The sequence below is a fragment of the Rhyacophila brunnea genome, unplaced genomic scaffold, assembly GCF_057557595.1.
Source record: "Rhyacophila brunnea isolate RB1 unplaced genomic scaffold, BYU_Rbru_1.0 scaffold_17, whole genome shotgun sequence".
Classification (NCBI taxonomy): Eukaryota; Metazoa; Arthropoda; class Insecta; order Trichoptera; family Rhyacophilidae; genus Rhyacophila; species Rhyacophila brunnea.
This window is the reverse complement of record NW_028232827.1, coordinates 6,837,115-6,858,794: the sequence shown is the minus strand read 5'-3', so window position 1 is coordinate 6,858,794 and position 21,680 is coordinate 6,837,115. Positions and strand designations below refer to the sequence as shown.

At 32.5% G+C, this 21,680-nt stretch overlaps 1 protein-coding gene and 1 non-coding gene across 2 annotated transcripts in view; one reads left to right on the top strand and one right to left on the bottom strand.

Moving 5' to 3' along the window:
* Nucleotides 1–21,680, bottom strand: part of Dh31-R (Diuretic hormone 31 Receptor) — a 340,188-nt gene that overhangs the window by 168,334 nt on the left and 150,174 nt on the right. The gene's annotated exons all lie outside the window — the stretch shown is intronic.
* Nucleotides 14,355–14,426, top strand: TRNAE-CUC (transfer RNA glutamic acid (anticodon CUC)). Its single transcript has one exon. It is a non-coding gene; the product is annotated as a tRNA-Glu (tRNA).

The following is a 21,680-nucleotide window of genomic DNA, read 5'->3' as shown; positions in this document are numbered from 1 at the left end:
TATGTCCAATTTTTATTATGTGATGCCATCTATAAAATCTAATATTATTATAATATAATTTAAAATCTTTACGAAAAATAGATATATAGATAAATAAATAGACGAGTCAAATCGGTCGGTTAGAGGTCGGTCAAATTATCAAACTCTTGAGTGTAGTTTAGAAAATACGTATCTACCATATAATGGCATTGGACGACTGAACGCCAGAACAAGTGGGCGCAGCACTGTCAAATGAAATATCATTCATTAAGACTCATGCCCATTTTTTGAATAATAAAATGCCTAATTCTTTTCAAATTTGGGATAACAAAGATTATAAAATATATTTTTTTTTCGTAAATATGTCTTTATATAATGTTAACATTAGTTTTACTAATGATTTTGTAAATGCGTTTAAAAATTAATAAATCTAAAAAATCTTAACACCACTGCACATGGACGTACTGAAATATGACTATATTCTAAAACATCAGAGCAAGAGGTTTATAAGAATACTATTTTATGTAATAAAAATACTTTATGCAGTCATCAAATGTTTAAAATATATATAAAGGATAATAAGGCTTCTTAATCATATAAATAGATTATCTACAACGTTTAAGGAATATCCAGGGTTATGCTCTGAAAATACCACAAAAGCTCCATTTTGATCTATGCTGAGCATGTGGGCCGTTAATGAAATAAATATACGTTCGTTATGATTTGATACAGAGAGTAGATGAGGAAGTCCAATAAATTTGTATGACGGCATTTGTCCAGCAGTTGTCCACTCACCGAGCGAAATGTCGGCCAATTGCCATTCTTCATCTACTTAGTGACCTCTATCACATCGCGTACCCTTATCTGCTTCCTTATCCATTGGTGTCTTTTGTGATCTTTACGCGTACCTTTCCATGCCAAGGTGCGCTTCACGTATTTTTTTGATTTCTCGTACATTAAAGTTATGATCAAATTGAGATGCATGTCACGTCACTGTCACGGCGAAAAATTTAGTCCATGTTTTCGTCATTTTGCAGAATATTTTGAACGATCACCACTTCTCTAAATTCAATTACAGAGAGTGCCAACTCTAATGTATTAGTATTTTAAATTATTATTAATTATTCATGCTAATTTAATTAATTTTAACAGTTTCTACACGTAAGCGTGCGTTAAAATTACTTACAATATTATATTCATAGATAATATTTTGAACATTACCCGACTTGCAGACCATAGATAATAGGCAATATTCTAATAGAAAATACATAGAGCTAACCACTAAAAACAAAAACATGATTTCGACATGATTCGAAAAAGTATAGAATATGATGAAAACGTTCAAAACGTCATTGCGTGTGGTTCAACGTGAGGTGACGTCATTATTGTTTTGGTGATTTCGACAGATTTTGCCAACTGACAAACTGTTCGTTTAAAGGTTCAAAATGTGCTACGTGATGGGTGCTACACACTTTTTCCCCGTAGCGGCAGCTTACTTTGACAGCATATAACTTGATGATAATGAATTTGAAGCATTACTGTTATTACACATGCTTGGTATTACAGTGCCTGGATGGCGACAATAATTATGATATGTAAGTAGGAAATATTGGATCGTAATTGGCCCAACCAGTATCGTATCAGAAGAATACTTTTGATACATACAAAGGCGGTCCCCTCATTCCGAAGCTGATAATTTGAACACCAAGAAAAACGACATTACACACTTTTTTCTCGTAGCAGCTTTCTGTGACGTCACGTGATAGTACGCAACGTGCATCTCAATATAATCACAACTTTACAAACTTACCAAATTAAATACCGTTATTTAATTTAAAAAAAAACACCATTATTGATAATTCGTTTTTAATTCTAAGAATGTCTTAAATTTACAGCACGTGGCCCTATTAAATTCATGTTGTGCTGTTGACCCCTGAATTAATATTCGCTTCCCAATTTATACCAAGTTATCAATCGCTGTGTGGGCATATTGGTTCTGTAAGGTGATTAAATATTCAGCCCTTTGATTGGAAGGGATTTTGATTGAAGCGAGAGGCTTAATGGCGTTTCAATCGCGCTGTGTGATGTCGCTTAAAATCAACTTCCAAGACAAACATGGAGAGGGCAATTGACGACTAAAGATCACAAAGTACTCCGCTTATGTTTGCTGTGACCGTATCAGATTTTACGATCAAGTCAATATAAATACAAATCTGTATGTTAAATGAAATAACACAAAATATAGAGTACCTAATTGACATACTTTAATAGATCAGAATGACGGTTTGTCTGAAGCCTATTTATATAAACTGAAGTTCGCATGCTTTCCGGAAATTCCCACCACCACTAAATACCATACTACAGAATAATTTAAAATAAATCGAAAATTGATATTACTACCATACCGAAATTTAATTCAATATAAATAAAATAGATTTCCAATTAAACACATTTTTTAAATTAAATAATATGAATTAATAAACCATTTCTTTTATTCAACGAATAATTCACAAGATTTTGAGAATGTAACATTCTATATATTGAACAATCATAACTTGAAAACACCTCAGATAGTCAATAATAACGCAATTTGATAAGCATTTCATGTTGGACCTACTAGTTTAAATTGTCGTAATAAGATAGGAGGTTCGTAGCATAATCGGTTAATGCACAGTTGGCGCGATACCAGTGGTTATTCGAGTTAAAATCCCGTCGAGCATCGTATTTTTTTTTCAAATATGATTTTTTCTGGTTGGTATGTATCTGAGGTGTTTTCAAGTTATGTACCTATGTTAAATATGAATTGTTCGAAAATCTTTTGGATATTCTAGAGACAAATTAAATTGAAATTATGAATATAAATTATGAACCTAACATAATAATAAAAGATGAGACCTTTGGCCAGGTCGAAAGTTGGAAAGAATGAAAAAAGCTCTCTTCAGACCATATGGACAGAGAAAATCAAAAATTCAACGGATTATCTACTGACACAGGTCGTACTTTCCACTGGATCTTCATATTAGTGTAGCGGGTTGTGGTTAAGGCTGTACAAAGGAGAAATCTTCCAGATCACAATCCTCGTGTATGAATAATCATATATTATTATATTATCATTATATCGAGAGGTTTTAAAGGATTGAACGATATATGCAGGCGCATAGGAGAATATTACTATCTGTCATATAAAAATGAGATAGTGCGGTGCGGACGATACAAACAGACACTGGCGTACTAGTCAACAGCATTAGGTCACGTGCAATATAGCAACTATTATTTGTGACAATGTCAAAAGTCTAGTTTTACGGGTTAAATTATAAAGTATTGTTATGAAACACATACACAACAACGGATTATTTCAAAGATGACAATATATTTTGAGCGTATGTTACGTTTATCTATGTTTAGAAAAATACATAATTCAAACTCATTGCTTAATTTTTATGTCATATTGTTCATCAGTAGTAATATCGGATTATCTTCTTATTCTCCGGTAAGTATATCTAACAAATGTGCTGTCTCCTTAGACTACCTATTTCCAAAAGTCACCCTTCGCCACTGAAATATACAGTCCATTAAAACATATCGCCAACCAATATTACGAGCAGGAGAAGCGTTGGTGTGCTGAAGATGGGGGCGTAGAGTCCTGGTCGTACAGAAAATGACTATATTTAAGGATGGTCACGATCAGTTAACAAAATGGATTCTCAGTATTATTATTAACACATTTTTTTAACCTCGTATTCTTGTTTGTCCGGTGGCTGTTTATCTAGTACAAATCTTGCAATCGATTTTTAACTAACTTCCCGACTATCTAGACATTTGAAACTTTTAGAATATATCAGAAAACGATACCAATACATTATTTTAATACTTTTAGCCATCTTTAAGTAGAATTGAATTCATTATCAGTTAATTCTGTTTTGTATGAAAAGTTATTTCGGAAGAAATCCGTAATCCAATTCACTATTATTGATTGGTAAGGAGGTGGTAATAGTAACTAAATTATTAATATATACGTGCGTAACTATGGAAATCAAAATGACATTTCAGTATTCTATATTTGTTTGTTGCAAAATAGCAAAAATGATTTGTTTACAATTGCCTTATTTGTCCTAAATTGTTAATAAATAGAATTGTCAAGTTTATATGATTCAACAGAAAATTTAAAAACATGGTATATAAAAGTTCTTTTTATCTTATAATTATTTTTCTATATGTGCGCATAGATGAATGCCATGTCAAGTAATTGTTTTTGCCAATAAATATTTCAGACATAGAATCTGAAATAATTTACTTAGCAAACATTTAAGAAGGATGATTTGGCAATATTCTAAGAAAATCGCTTGACTGTTTACACATTCATAGACTACAATGAATAATTATTTATATTTTCTTTTCGCACACCGGATGTTTTTTTTTTAAATTTGAATTCTACCTTGATTATAAAATATCCACTAATAACACACATCGTGTTTATCTTGCTAATAACGCAATGTTCTCAGATATATATCCAGATATTTTCATTCGTTATATAGCCAACTCAAACAGAATTAAATGCAAAATCGTACAAACTTCAGTAATACAGCACAAACAACATTCAAATTAATCAACTTTTGTTTGTAGAAAGGGATGTTTGCGCCCTTAATGTTACGTATATTAATACATTTCCTTTTATATGTTTCGCTTTGTTAAGAATGAAATTTCTGCTAAATTCCAAATCTTATACTTCACAAAAGCTGTAAGGAAATCGATATAATATATAATGTATACATAATGCATGCATGTACTTAAGAATTTACTTCTTGTTTTCATATACGTTAATACATTATTTTTATATTCTGTGTTTCAACAGTATACTTTAATTCGGACATTTACGTCATTGTATCGCAGCTTAACATCCACATTAAATGTGTGTAAGGATGTCGTCTACTGGACGTGAGGACAATTGGACCACGCAACATTGGGTACTACCAAATGACATACAGAATAAACGATGGCTGCGCGGCTTCAGCGTCGGCCTGCTGCGTCGTAAGTCCCAGATTCGAATCCTGGTTCTGACAAGTACACATATTTATTGTTGTTTTAATTTAATAAAACGCATTTTTTTGTAGTATTTATTCTACTTTTAATCAATAGATTAGAACCGATTTCGTCTGCCTCAGAGGGATATTTTCAACTGAATACATTTTTTTTAAAACAATATTTATCAAACAAAATACAAGGCGACAGAAATAATATAACAATAGGTACATAAATTATCCGTCCAATAATACCTTCTCAAAACAAATTAATTGAGTGTTGATATATTCCTATTTTGTGAGGGTGAGTTTAGGTGGACGCTATTTTATAAATTCTTAACATAGGGTCTCCTTAAAAAACTCGGTGTACTTCTTTTGATGTATAATTGTATTTTCACTGCTTTTGCATATTGTTTATATTATGTTCTCTTTTTATATTTTCATTTTTATCCTTTTTATTACTTACTTTTCTTTTTCTTTCTTCTTTATAATAATGTTTCATTTCATGGTGTGAACGTCTTAAACTTATAATTTGCAACGTCCACAAAATGTTAAAAAATAAATAAATTGACATTGAAATTGAATCACGATGGTTCTGGGATCGATCATTCTTAAAATGGCGCCAAAATAACTGTCAATATCAACAACTAAAATTATCTAGAAATATTATTATTATCATAATACAGTTATTGTATATTTTATATAATATGTGAAATATGGTATAGGTATAGAATAGTTTGCGTAAAGTTTTCTATCACTCAATAACATATTTTTTTTATTTTAAAAGAACCCAACGACAATAAGATATTTATTCACTTTGGTGGGCAGATGTTCAAAGCACTTTTTACAGTCCAAGAAAAAACGTTATTTTCCCAAAAGTTTTGGGTCAATCATATTACAGCCCATTCAGTGATGTCCCACTTATGGTAAAACCGAAAGGCCTCGATAGAGCCGCTTGTTGAGAATGCAATCATCAATTTTAAATTTGACATATTATTATATTGATGTAATCATAATATTATTATTTGTGTCGCTACATTTCAAAATCAGCCAAGTCCACCTTTAGGTATTTTTTCTTTTTTTGTGAATTGCTGAAGAACTACTGCTTTCTAACATTTATGCATTATCAAACTGTGGAATTTATTAATTTTAAATATTCTATACTCGAAATAATATAAACTTTCACCCTTGTGACTGTGCATTTGAGAAAATAAAAAGCTGTTTTTCTCCTATTCATCTATGTTTGTATTACGACATTTGGTAGCGATTCTAACCTGAGTGTATTTTTCATTTTGGTGGTGACTATAAAATAAATATTTTATGCGTATATAACACTATACAAAGCAGAGGCCCCTTAGGATCGGACATGGTTTAAAAAAAAAAACCTTTAGTTCTACCATAGTAAAGTCATTTATGAAGCATTGCAGATTCATTTGTTTCAAAATGTACCTACGCATTGTACATACGACCGAAAATTGCAAGGTAGGTATTTGAAAAACATAATTTTTCATAATATGCATGAATACAAATAGCTGTGGCGAAGGGTGGAGGTAGGCTGTTAAAATCCGCCATAAATAGTGCACAGTAAAGTTTATCAGTCATACGTATTTGTTTTCATTTAAATAAGACTACAAATTACAGATGGTGTAGGTTAGTTTCTAAAATTCATTAAACCCCGCGAAAACCAATCCATAATAGATATTAGTCAAAAACTACTCATCTATCTTTAAAATATATAAAATTATGCAATTAAATCACACATAACTTTGAATATTTCCTAGATAGAATAATATTTGTAATCTATTATAGTTTGGTTTAGGCAGAGCTTAATGAATTTAAAAAAATGAACCAACAATATGACAATCCAACGAAAACAAATAAGTGTAAAGGAAAAAGTGTGCACAATTTTTTCCAGTCGCCCAAAATACACCAAAACTATTATAGTTTGATTTAGGCAGGGTTTAATTGATTTATAAAAACTAACCAACACCATCTGTAAATTGTAGTCTTAGTTCAATAAAAACAAATACGTATGACTAAAAAAGTTTAATTTGCTCTATTTATGGCGGATCCTAATAGCCTACCTCCACCCTTCGCTACTGCTATCTTCTATAGATTATTATTATAATCATCACTATCTGTAAACCTTTTTCTAAATCCTTTTACTATTTTCGGTTCCTAGTTATTGCAACATACTTAATCTTGACGATACTCCTTATGAATGGTTTTAGCAGTTTTACAAGTCGCCAGAATCCAGTTGGCTTGAAGAGGCATATAAGTTAATGGCAACACCAAACCACACCCGCCCCGCACAAAACCCGGTTTTAATCGGGCGTATCATGGGACCCTACGTTTGGTTGTAAAGCATCAGTATTTTTGTATGACTGGGAATATCTCAGTAGTAGTTACCCAAGACTGAGGTCATCATGCACCCTTGTGCTTTGAATTTATCATATAAAACAGTACATAATTTACATATAAAACAGCTTATCTCCACCCTTCGTCAATACCTAATTGACAAATAGGGACGACAAGAGATCTTACTAATGACTTGTATTCTAATTAATGATATTATTTTATTAATTACTGCATAAATCATTTCGAACAGGTAACATGGTTAAATTTAATATATTTTTTCTATGGCTACAAAATTTAAGTTTTACCATAATTTATCACAGCGGCCCCTCGCTATGTTGTGGCGGACATCACAAGAAATTTCTTATGCCAGGCTTTTACAGCTGGGCTCATGTCGGCATAAACGTGACATAACATTCAAAAGTTAGTGCCTATTTAGGACTTTGCTGCAAAGCTCCACGTTTCGCGATTCGGAAAGTTCTGCCAGCACTTTCGACGTACGCGACAAAACACAAAAGCTCCGGAAAAACAGGAAGTTGACTATAATATTTACTACAGTGGTGATTAAGCTACATAATGAAAATTTTTGTAAAAATCGGTAATACGTGCAAGATGTAATTTATATAATTTTTATTAGGTACCTATATTGAGGATTGAATAGGAGAAAAACAGCTTTTTGTTTTCTCAAGTACATAGTCACAAGGGTGAAAATTTATATTATTTGGATTACAGAATATTTGAAATTAATCAATTCCACATTTTGATAATGTAGAAATGTTAGAAAGCAGTCTTCAACAATTCAGAAAAAAGTAAAAAAATACCTAAAGGTGGACTTGGCTGATTTTGAAATCTAGCGAGACATTTATGCTTGTCAGTGGCGAGGGGTTGAGAACGGTATGCTGTTAAGATTTGACATAAATATTGCGCACTAAACTATGTCATTCATACTTATTTGTGTCCATTGAACTTAGAATACAATTTGCAGATTTGTGCTCGTTAGTTTTTAAAATTCAATAAAACCCTGCCTAACCAAATTATAATAGTTTAGCTATGCTATGGACGATCCGACAAAAATAGTGCACACTTTTTCAGTCATACACATTTGTTTTCGTTGAATTAAGAATACACATTACAGATGTTGTTGGTTAGTTGTTTTTAATTCATTAATCCCTGCCTAAACTAAGCCATAATCGATAAGAAATATTCTTCTATCTACAAAATACCTAAAATTATATTTGGTTTAATGGCATAATTCTAGATATTTTATGTATAAACGAATATTTTTTTTTACTGTTATCTACTATAACTAGAATTAGGCAGGGTTAAATTGTATTTTAAGGATTACCAAACACTATCTATGCATTGTAGTCTTATTTCAATGAAAACAGTTACGATTAACTGACAAAGTTTAGTGTGCACTATATAATTATGTTGGATCTTGATAGCCTACCTCCACCCTTACCACTGATGCTTGGTCCAGACCAAAATACAACTATCCATGAATACTGTAAATAAAAACTATTTATAAACTTGTGTTTGGGTTTTCAAGTTATGTTTGTTCAATATATTATGAGATGTTAGATTCTCAAAATCTTGTGAATTATTCGTTGAATAAAAGAAATAGTTTATTAAAATATATGTAAGTATTTATAAAGAAAAATCGCGCATTCTTGTGAGTTATTTTAATGCTCTCCAATGTATCACTAAATTTTTACACATCTACATACAATAGTTTTGGAATTAGTTTGAATATATTGAAAATTGGAAAACTGGTGTTTCAATCGATTCACGTTTTTCATATAAATCTGGTAAGTAATAAAAATTTTGCAGATTCCAAACCGTTTCTTTAGCTCTATCTTATATGTGTACGTGAACTAACTATTTAAAATGTCTTCTTTCATTTATTCACGTCGCATACTTGAGGAAACGATCAGACTATTATGAATCAGATAACTTAAATTCAATATTACACTATCTACAATAAATTTAATAATAATATGTAAGATAACAAATTATTATACATACATAACGACTACCTCGTGGAATAAGACATTAACACGAAAATGTCAACCATTTGGAAGAGTCAAAAAACCATTAAAACTGTTTAGAAAAAACCGTTTATAATTTACATCATTAAAATAATTTACGAATCATATAAGCAGAATAATATACCTACTTACTTAATTTTATCCTGATATTAAATTGAAAAAAAAAACAAAGAAACTGTGTTTTTCTACGTTATATTAAATTTGAGTATATACTTAGCTACTAAAATATGACATCTAGATTTGATGTGGTTTTTCCTGTGGGTATAATACTCAGTGTGTTGTTCCACGTTTGTATTTTTGTATACAAAAAATACCGCATAACAAGACATAGTGTTTTTTAAAAACATTTGTAATCATTTTTTTATTGACATTTATAATCGATTAAGATGAGAATTAAAGCACACTTGTTCTCAGTCATAAAAAAATACTTGTGCTTCACACCAAACTTACGATCCTGTGATGTTCAATATCTCGACAATGTGATTTTGTATATTTTGTAACTGTCATTTTATTTAAATATTCTACCTCCTGCCGCTAAGCAAGTGAATGAAATGAATTATTCATTGATGAAAGGACGCCACTTTTATATTAAATCAACAATAATGTTTAATGTATACTTTATCAGTACGGATAAGTGGGTAAATGTGTTTAATATCATACTGATCGATTCATATACTGTGTTGAATAAATATTTATACATTTGTATAATATCTAAATACTCTCTCTAATTTTATACTTATTTGAAATTAGAACATTTTTCTAGAACACTATTTAAAAATAATTTGAATAAATAGAAGATCGTTTATTACAAAGAATCACTCAATTGTTTCTGAGACGGGTTAAGCTCACAAAGCAGATTAATAAATACAATTCAGACGCTCATTCAATTTTGGTGTATTCGAAGGTTTTCGATAATGTGCGGTTCGTAGGACACTCACATATTCAAATTTCTGCTTCAAAATGTAGTGTATTTATAGCCTACCCCTATAACTTAATCTTTTACCTTTCCGACTTCTACACTAACAATACTTGCACAAGTAACACCGGAGAATTAAGTGGAATGCCAAAGATAGTGTTTGACAAGCCGTCAATGTAAAGTATCAAGTAAGCATACAACCGAAAATGCGTACCATTATGAGTGATTCAAAAGTTGTAGACTGTAGACCATATATGCTTCGTCTGTTGGAAGTGGAATTCTAAGGAGATTGTCGAAGAACGTTCCAGAGAAGGGGCCCGAGGACAGAGCCCTGGAGACAACCCATGCTGGTGTGCCTCTATACTGTAGTTGATCCTACGCAAAACTCGATCGATCTATTGGTGAAGTAGCTTTGAAATGACGCGAAGAAGTTTCTTGAAAGTCTCTTTTGAAGTATCAGAGGCCAGGACACACTATCAAATCCACTATTAATAGCCAGGAAATCTCCTAGGATGTATTTACGGCGAGAATATTCAGCAGTGGCAATCACGCTCAATTTGAACAATAAATTAGTATGCCACGAGCGCGTTTACGCAATTTACAATTCCGTGCGCGCAAGGCCGACCATAGAAAATGAGCGTGTATACACGTTGTACTTAATACTAATTATAATAGCCCCTGGAAATTGTTTAAAATATTTTTTCATATATGGTATACACACTGCCTTAAATACTTAACTAAAATACAAGTCATTATAATATTATACTTTTAATATATTTCCAAAAATGGTAATAATGATATGTCTATAGGGTTTTAATTTTCATTAAAATTCGCGGCCCACCGAGTGCCACCATGCTAATATATACCACCCGGTATTTAATGAATAATTAATGAACATTGTCTTCAAATATAACGGCTTATTTACGTACACCATGTAATATTGTCTAATACACCTAATAAATGTTTACGTATTTTTGCATTTCAATGGGATCGGAAAAAATATTAAGGGCGGACGTGCTCAGTGTGGATCAAAATGGAGCTTTTTTCTATTTTTAAAGCATGATCCTGGACATACCTTAAACGTTGTAGATAATCTATTTATATAATTTTGAAGCCTTATTATCCTTTATATTTATTTTAAACATTTGATGACTGCATAAAGTATTTTTATTACATAAAATAGTATTCTTTTAAACCTCTCGCTCTAATGTTTTAGAATATAGTCATATTTCAGTACATAACTGTGCAGTGGTGTTAAGATTTTTCACATTTATTAATTTTTAAATGCATTTATAAAACTATCAGTATAATTTATGTCGACATTATTATAGTGAAATATTTACGATAAAAAAATTATATTGATAATCTCTGTGATCCCAAATTTGACAAGAATTAGGCATTTTATTATTCAAATAATGGGCAAGATTCACACATTTTAAGATAATTCTAAAGATATTGATTATAAACTATGTTTTTGACCATTCAAGTGTGATAAACATCCTATGAATAATGATTGCTTTATAATAATTATTGACCTAAGAATAAGGTAGTGTTTTTTTGAAATACGCCATTTCTTTTGGCATTCCCCAGTGGTTAAGCGACAACATACGGCCGTAGCCATAAATTGACAAACTCTAATTGAAGTAAGGAGTAAAATGATGTTAACGCGCGTGTTTGAACATGTACCATTTTAAGAAAAAATATTTTTTTGTTTGTTGTTTAAAATAAATATAAAGAATAATAAGGCTTCAAAATTATATAAAAAGATTATCTACAACGTTTAAGGTATGTCCAGGATCATGCTTTGAAAATAGAATAAAAGCTCCATTTTGACCTACGCTGAGCATGTCCCCCCTTAATGTACAGATGTTTTGGTCTGCACTAAGCTTTAAGGGGTTCTTGCATGTTGTAAGTTTAGGAAGCACTGATTTAGACAACAAAAAATTGCGAATAAATTTTCGTAATGAAACATAAATCAACCATTTATGACTTGAACATAAGGTCCCAGACACAAACGGTCCCAGTTGTAAGTCGGACAAAAAAAAACACTGAACCGATTTCAGTTTTTTTTTCAACCAACTAACTATTCCTAAGTCTGAGAATTCGCTTAGCCGATGTTGAATAATAGAGAAATTTTAATGTAATTTGGAAACAAATATTTGATTTATATTAAATGTGTTTGAATGATTTATTGCTGAGGTAACATCTGATATACGTATATCTTTATATTGTGAGCTTTATTGAATCAAAAATAGTACTATCCATATTTAATTCATCATTTACTTTACCGCTATACATATCATTTATAGTGGGTATGTATGACGAAATGCTCGCATAACCAACTGCATTAATTGCATACGTTGCATTTAGTGAATGCATTTGAGCACATGAATAATATCTTCAAAAATTACCATCCACTGTGTCTTAAACATAAAGTGTTCAATCAATGTGTGTTACCAATGCTCACGGACCTTTAATCCTCGTCCACGTGTCCTCAATGAGGTCACCTGTCATCCATTGTCCTGGACCTGAACTGATCCTGTCCTGAACCAGTCGGCCATTTATATATGCATTAATCCATACTTCCCACCTCCCTCAAATCCCAGTATTATTGTCATAAGACCGAGTGACCGGCACTCACGGATCATGATAGACCGTGATGCAAATAACATTTAGTGGATTCAAGACAGCTGTTGCATAAACCTGTTACCGCTAAACGACAGTTTATAATTAACTCGATTATACAGACTAATTCAAAAGTTTTTCGTGAGCCACGGCCTGGTCAGTTTGATATAGTGTGGCCGTCATTCAAGCGAAACTTCTGAATACTTGGCAAGCCGTGATACCGGCTCTCATCATTCATCTACCTCATATATCATCGATCAACTGTGTACCGTCAAGTACCGCGCACTAGACCACGGAGCCATCATCAAAATCATAATAGGTTAGTATCTCGCCCACAAATCCCCCCCCCCCCCTAGATCCACCATCACCTTCAAAAGTATACAGTCCACTGTTAAAAGCGCAACCAATACGACATTCATTGCTGAGGGTAGCAACCTCTACTTAATAATAGACCATCACCAATGCTCCAGGTAGGTAGGTAGTGTAGCTTAACCCTTCACTGCAAGATTTTTTTTTTGAAAAAAAAAAAATTTCTCGGTGTCAAAATGCCTTGTGAATGAAGGAAAAATAATAATATTTTTTTTTCGAAAATTCCATTACATTTTTCATGTTACTGCGTGATGTCGCAGATTTACGACATTAGGAAATCTTGCATTTCAGTATGCCAAAATACAAAACCAAATGATAACAATTATAAAAAACTAATGTACACACCTTATTTGATGTGTGAATATTTTTTTTCAACTAATTTCAATCTTCTGTACATTTTTTTATTTATTTACAAATGCGGATTACGAATTCATCAACTGTCAAAGCAGAAATGCACAGACTATAATGCAGAAATGCTTTATTTCTTAAAATGTGCAAACAAAATCGGTTAAGTAGGATGTTTATGGTAAAACAGTTTTCTAGGCCATTGAAAAAAGATATTATTTGATAATTTACACAGATGGCATTGGCTATATCGAAATAGTTTTAAATGTCTAAAATTTGCGACACTATGCAGTAAAGGATTAAATAAATAAATAATAAGCTCTGTAAGTTATTTTAATGATGACAAATTTTTTTTTAAATAAATATGTTGACAAAAAGGTTTCCAAAACCTGCGCGTAATGACTTCCTTTACCCCGATTAAGAAAATACTTCACTAATTAGGCCACGCTTCTTAATTGGATTAACGCAAATAAATCGATTTGCACTGCGCCTTGTCAGATCATAAATTTTACTTACTTCATACCTATTAAAATTTTCTGCCCACGCCTTTCCAAATGAAAAGTTGTATTGTCAAAATGGAGTTCGCGGGAAATTGACACACAAACGATCGTGTCTATTATTAAATTTTACTGACTGCATAAAACATAATATATTTTCTTTTTCGATTTTACTACGTTCATAAAGTCAACGTTGCCGTCATCCGGTATGGTCTAGTGGCTAGGATACCTGGCTCTCACCCAGGAGGCTCGGGTTCGATTCCCGGTACCGGAATATTTTTTTTCCTTACAAAGTTATATATAATATATGATAATATATGATATTATCAATAATTCTTATCCTTACATGTAAGCAATTATTTTTAAATAAATACATATGTTACTTTCACGTTTGATTTGAAAATTCCAGATTACCAGAATATTTATTAAATAATATATTATTTTTAAATTCATAATTATTAATCAACTATTTCTTTTATTCAACGAATAATTTACAAGATTTAAGAATGTACCATTCAAACACTTCTGAGAAAATATTATTATAACCAATAGAAAAAAATCTTTTTGAAAAAGGTAAGATAGTATATCGTAGCATAGTGGATAATGCGCGGATTGGAGCGTAAACCCAGGAGATGCAGGTTCGTTCCTGCCAAGTGTCTTGCTTTTTTCTATTGGTTATAATAATATCAGAAGTGTTTTTCAAATGTTCATAATTATTAGTTCAAAATATAAATATAATATATTCAAATGGATTTAAGTTTTGTACTATTCCATTTGAGTTATTTTTGGGACCCGGGTTTCGCCTTCAGGCACTCACCAAAAAATCAAATACACACTGATGTCTTTAAATTCAAATTCCATCAAGCATCTTCGGTCGATAGCATTAATATTATAAACATATAATATTCTGTATAACATATTATAATATTATATAATAGTGAGATGGCATTCCGTGACATATATGGAATTCTCACAGTAGAAACATTGAAACGCATAGCAAAATACCTATTATCTAATAAATAAAACGACATATTAGTATTACCAAGTATGAATTATTTAAAAGATATTGATTTGTGAATATGATGCGCTTGGCTTAAGCGCCGGTCTATAGTGTCGACGGTCCCAGGTTCCAATCGTGGGCTGGCAAGTATACATATTGCTTTTCAATTTGTGTATGAGTCAGAGTATGGACCTAATAGGTTGACCAAATGGCTGACATCCATTTCTCGTAAAAACAAAATATCATACAAAACTCCACTACCTATGTGGAGGCCCATAATAAGATCCTATTAGGATCGGACATGGTCGCAAGAATGTACTAAATATGCTAAAAAGACAAGAAAAAAATTTCAAATTGTACTTTGGTGGGTATTTCTTTTTTGAGAAAGATGCGTAAAGACGTCAACCTTGTTTCTGTACCGAAAACATATTTTTTTGTAAACATGCCGCTTCCTATAACTTTTTTTTAAATTTAATTTGGCCCTCATGAAAAAATGTTTCTTATGACTGCAGTCGAATCGATTCAGTTATTAGCAATTTTATTATAAGTACATATAACGTAACGTGTATGAATGAAAGCTTGCAAAATTCATTCTCAAACTACCATAATACAACTAAGCATTATAATATCAACTTTGTACATTTACGGCACAGTTCAAATATTGACTGCTAAGATACTTACCGTTTGTTATTTAATATTTCCCTTCCCATCCATTATTATTTACTTGCCATAAATTGATAAAATACTATCAGTCATGTACCTACATTAACCATGTAATTAGAAACCAAAATCAAGTACGTGCTCTATTATGCAGGGATGTCTAATGCGTTGATCGCAACATTGGAATATAATCGTAGAAAAAACATGTCAGCATCATCATCTGCCTGAATCTGTCCACTGCGTGATGAAGACCTCTCCAAGCGAATTTCACTTCTCTCGGTCCTGTGCATTGCATTTCCACGTACTTCCGTATAACTTAACCATGTCTGCCTTACGGACGTTTTGTACCTCTTGGGTACCACTGGATGGACTTCTTCGAGCTGTATGTAAAACGTGTACAAAAACGTGTACATAGTTGTAATATAATATAATTTCATTGTGATTTGGAAGGGGAAACATTAGCCATTTTTATAAGGAATCTCCTCTAAAAAGAGAGCTGATACATTATTTAAACACGCGTTGCCGTCATGACAAGTACGTCATTGAGAAGTCTTCCATATGCGACTACAGCGACTTTCGGGTTATCGACAAGATCTTGTTGTCGGGTAATAATTTGACGTGATATGCGCGATAATTTTCTAGTGTGCCTCAGGGCTCAAACTTGGGGGCATTGCTGTTCACGATTTTTATAAATGACAGCATTGGTAATTAAAAATGCTATGTTTTTGTTGTTTGCTGACGACTTGAAACTCTTCGTGGAAGTTGTCACCTTGGACGATTGTCGTCAACTCCAACTTGATATAGATAATATATTAGATTGGAGCAGGCGTAACAAACTGGACTTCAATATTGATAAATGCAATGTTTTATCGTTTACTAAAGCCTCACGAGTATTGTTTTTCCAGTATTCGATGCATGGCAAAGTTCTCTCGCGAATATCATCTGTAAGAGATCTTGGAATTACGTTTGACAGTAAACTGACGTTTAGTGGTCATATAGATACCATTTGTAAAAAGGCGCTAAAGATGTTGGGCTTTGTCTTGTGTACTTTCCGGGTCTTTTCGAATGTTACAGTAGTAAAAATTCTCTATAACTCCTTAGTTAAAAGCAGTTTTGAGAGTGGGTCTATCGTTTGGACCCCGCATCAGTTAAAGTACGGCCTTATGGTGGAGAGAATCCAAAAGAAATTTTTAAGACTCCTTTAATTTCGGCTGTATGGATAGTATCCGTGGCTCTATCCGACTGATTTTCTCTTAGGGATGCTTACATACTGTAGCTTAAAATTTAGAAGGGATCTTTATTTAGCTACATATTTTTTTAGACTTATATGCGACGTAAATGTGAACTCTGCCATTCTTGGTGATGTTTGCTTGTGTGTCTCTGATAATTATCTTAGGAATCGAGGACATCCGTTGTTTAATTCTCCCACGGTGCAGAACTAACCTGCCATTAGTAATGCCAATTGGGAGGGCAGTAACCATGTTTAATGAAATTGCTTCGGATATTGATGTATTCCACTTATGTGAGGGTGAATTTAGGTGGTCGTTGTTTTATAATTTTTTCAGATAGGGTCTATCAAAGTTCACTCTGTGTGCTTCCATCTACTTTTATTTTGTTTTTTTTTGTTTTTTATTTTATTTTATTTCTTATTTTATTACTTATTGTATTGTTAACTCACACTTCTCTGTATTTTTATTTTTAAAAAATATTAACACTTATTTTATGTCATGTCGTGAACGCTTTGAATTTATAATTTGTTATGTTCATTATAGTATGTAAAATAAATAAATTTGATTTAATTTGATAATGGAATAAATACATTCTTGTTGGCTATTCAAGTGAATAAAGATGTGAGAATATTATATTGCTGTATACGTGTATAAAATACAAGATGGCAGTATAAGATTAATAATAACGCAAAAGAGATGTTAGTAGTCCGATGCGCGGCAGTAGAATGCCTATCGAATCAATTCCGTTTAGCAATTTATTGACATAATATGCATAATTGAATAACGCACTGACTGTAGATGAATTAATGAATATTCAATCCGGGGTCAGTTCCTCTATAGCAATGCATGCAGTTCGACTGGTGTTTGCTGACAAGGCTTGGATTGGCCCCACAGAGCATTTCTTTAAGAGCCCACATGCCCAGCGTAGGTCAAAATAGAGCTTTTATGATATTTTCAGAGCAAAACCCTGGACATTCCTTAAGCGTTGTAGATAATCTATTTATATAATTTTTAAGCCTTATTATCCTTTATATTTATTTTAAACATTTGATGACTGCATAAAGTATTTTTATTACATAAAATAGAATTCTTTTAAACCTCTCGCTCTAATGTTTTAGAATATAGTCATATTTCAGTACATCCATGTGCAGTGGTGTTAAGATTTTTTCGATTTATTAATTTTTAAACGCATTTACAAAACCATTAGTAAGATTAATGTTAACATTATATACTGACATATTTACGATAAAAAATTATATTTTATAATCTTTGTGATCCCAAATTTTACAAAAATTAGGCATTTTATTATTCAAAAAATGGGCTCGATTAACACATTTGCAGTTAATTCTAAAGATACTGATTATAAGCTATGTCTTTGACCATTCAAATGTGATACCGTTTTTTAAAAAATATTTTTTTTCGGTTAGTTACATGTTCAAACACGCGCGTTAATGATCTTGCTCCCTACTTCATTTATCGTTTGTCAATTTATGGCTACGGCCGTATGTTGTAGCTTAGCTACGGGAAAATGCCACTAGAAATGGCCTATTTCCAAAAAATACTACCTTATTCTTAGGTCAATAATTAATTATTATAAAGCAAACATTATTCGTAGAATGTTTATCACATTTGAATAGTGAAAGACATGGCTTATAAAACAATATCTTTAAAATTATCTTTAAATGTGTTAATCGTGGCCATTTTTGAATAATAAATGCTTAATTCTTGTCAAATTTGGGATCACAAAGATTATTAAATATAATTTTTATCGTAAATATGTCACTACGTAATGTTAACATTAATTTTACTAATAGTTCTGTAAATGCGTTTAAAAATTAATAACACCACTGCACATGGATGTACCGAAATATGACTATATTATTATTCTAAAACATCAGAGTGACAGGTTTATAAGAATACTATTTTATGTAATAAAAATACTTTATGCAGTCATCAAATGTTTAAAATAAATATAAAGGATAATAAGGCTTCAACATTATATAAATAGATTATCTACAACGTCTAAGGAATATCCAGGGTTATGCTCTGAAAATACCATAAATCTCCATTTTCACCTACGCTGAGCATGTGGGCCGTTGCTGAAAAATTAAAGTATTGTTACATTTCTAACGCTTAAGCGCGAAATATATGATGGTGCAAGTCGCGTACTATCACGTGACGTCACAGTAAACTGCCGCTACGGGAAAAGAGTGTGTAATGTGTTTTTCTTGCTGTTTAAATGTTATCAGACTGATGCTTCCATCCCGTAGCACATTTTGAACCTTTAAACAAACATTGTCAGTAAAGTTCTGCCGAAGTCAAAATCTGCCGAAATCACCAGAACAACAATGAGGTCACCTCACATTGTACTGGACTGCATCGACACCTGCATGACTCAATGAACCTATTTCATCAATTTCTTGCATGCCTACACATTTTCGAATCATGCCAAAATCGCATGTTTTTTGTTTTTAGCAGATGGCACTATGTATTTTCTATAATAATGTTGTCTATTATCTGAGAGTTGGGTTCAGTTCAAAATATTATTGATTTTACAGAGACTTGTTACTAGGTTACTCCACCATTGGATTTACAGAGATCGCGTTCGTTCAAAATATTCTGCAAAATGACGAAAATTTGTCGCCGTGACAGCATAACAGTACGCGACATGCATCTCAATAATATATAATCACAACTTTAGTATCCTCAGTTAATATATTGAATATCAGTGGAGGAATGTAATAGATCTCTGCCAGTTTTGATAGTGGAATCACAACCCACTTGAAATAATTTCAAGTAGGTTGGACATCCCTGCTCCCATCGGAATAAGTTAGCAAACAATACTTATGTAAGTAGGTATCTGGTTTTCCTCTTTTTCCGGAAGTTTTAGTAGACACCGGATGCTCTAGGGAAAATGCCAAGCTGTTTGATATAAAATAATGCGATAAAAATATCCAACCGCTATTTATATCGAGTTAGGATTTATGTGCAATATGCAGCTAAGTTTTTATTATGAATATAAAAATGCCACGTAGATAACACGTGGTTTTCCTTGCCAGTAGTTTAATGCGTAACATGAATAGTTCATAAAACAGGATTGTCATGGGATTTCAGCACTATGTTATACCAAAAAAGTGTATCAGTTATTATAATTAATCAATGGATCCCATCCCACATGGATATTGAGGGCAATGAAAGGGTGGATAATTTGGCAAAGGAAGCTGGCCATTCAGGGATGCCATATTAGTGGATACTAGAAAACCTGAACTGGAATTAGGCCATAAAGAAAATGTGCCAAAGAATGTCGATAGATTTTCAACATAGGCCATCTCTAGAAAAAGGGAAATGGAGTTAGTGCATTCTACCATCGCCACAGTTGGTGCCCTGGTTTGTAGTCTCATTTGAATAAAAATGAACTTACGCTGATACTGAAGCTAAGAACATATCATACAATGGGTAAAAGATTTGATGTCCTCATGGGAAGAAGCGATTCGCCGCTTTGCGATGAATATGATGTTTTAGAAGACATTTTACATATAACTGTACAATGCCCTAAATATGAACTACACAGAGTACAGCTGCGAATTGCGGAGATCTATGAGAATGTCGACGAATCAAAACGTCCCCCTTGGCGGTGGGTAAGACGGAAGAGCTTGGTAAAATTGTAAAAGTCGTAAGTTCTTTAACATAATTGGAGTGAGGTCCTGATCGGCAGATCCCCTTCTGGAAGAGAAGAAGCGAGTCGCAGTCAAAGCCTCGGTAAAATCATAAATTAATATATTACTGTTAACTATATGACACCCGCCATGGTCAGTATTATTTTACTGTGGATAAATTTAGCTACCCCATTCATGCTTATATAGTAGAGTAAATTTAATAATGTTGGTACGCTCGACAATACATCCGTCACTAATTATAATTCCGCAGCACGATCAAATTCACATTAATATATTATTTGTTCCCACCCATAGTATAGTTGTATCGGGCGAATGACTAATTTCAATTTTTAAACCGTCAGAAAAAATGTTGCAATTATTGATAACTCTGCCATTATTGCCAGTGTTGATCTGGTATTGCTTATGCACATCAAAAAAATCGGGAGCATTAGTAGTTTGTCCTTGAGGTGCAGAACTGAATAATGTAAAGAATGAGAGTAATAGCTCTGTTCAACCAAATTCATTCAAACATCGATATATTCCACTTCCATCAGTTGAATTTACGAGGACGTTACTATTTTGTTTAAATGTAACAAAGACGAAAGTCATGTTCAACTGCTTTGCGGGCCAAAAAGAGATCCTTATTAATGGCATTCAGCTCGAACAGGTGAAAAACTACATCTATCTGGGACAACAAGTGTCTATAGATGGATGTATATTTGATGAAATTGTTCGCAGAGTAAAGCTAGGCTGGACCGCCTGAATAATGTCTTCAAAAGTGACCTTCCACTGTGCCTAAAGCGCAAAGTGTTCAACCAGTGTGTGCTTTCCGTGATCACATATGCGTATGAAACATGGACCCTAAGTAAAAGAGAGATCCAGAAACTTATAGTAGTACAACGTGTACAAGAGGTGCATGCTGGGCATAACGCGAAAGGACAAAAAGAGGAATGAGTGGATAAGGAAGCAGACAAGGGTTTTCG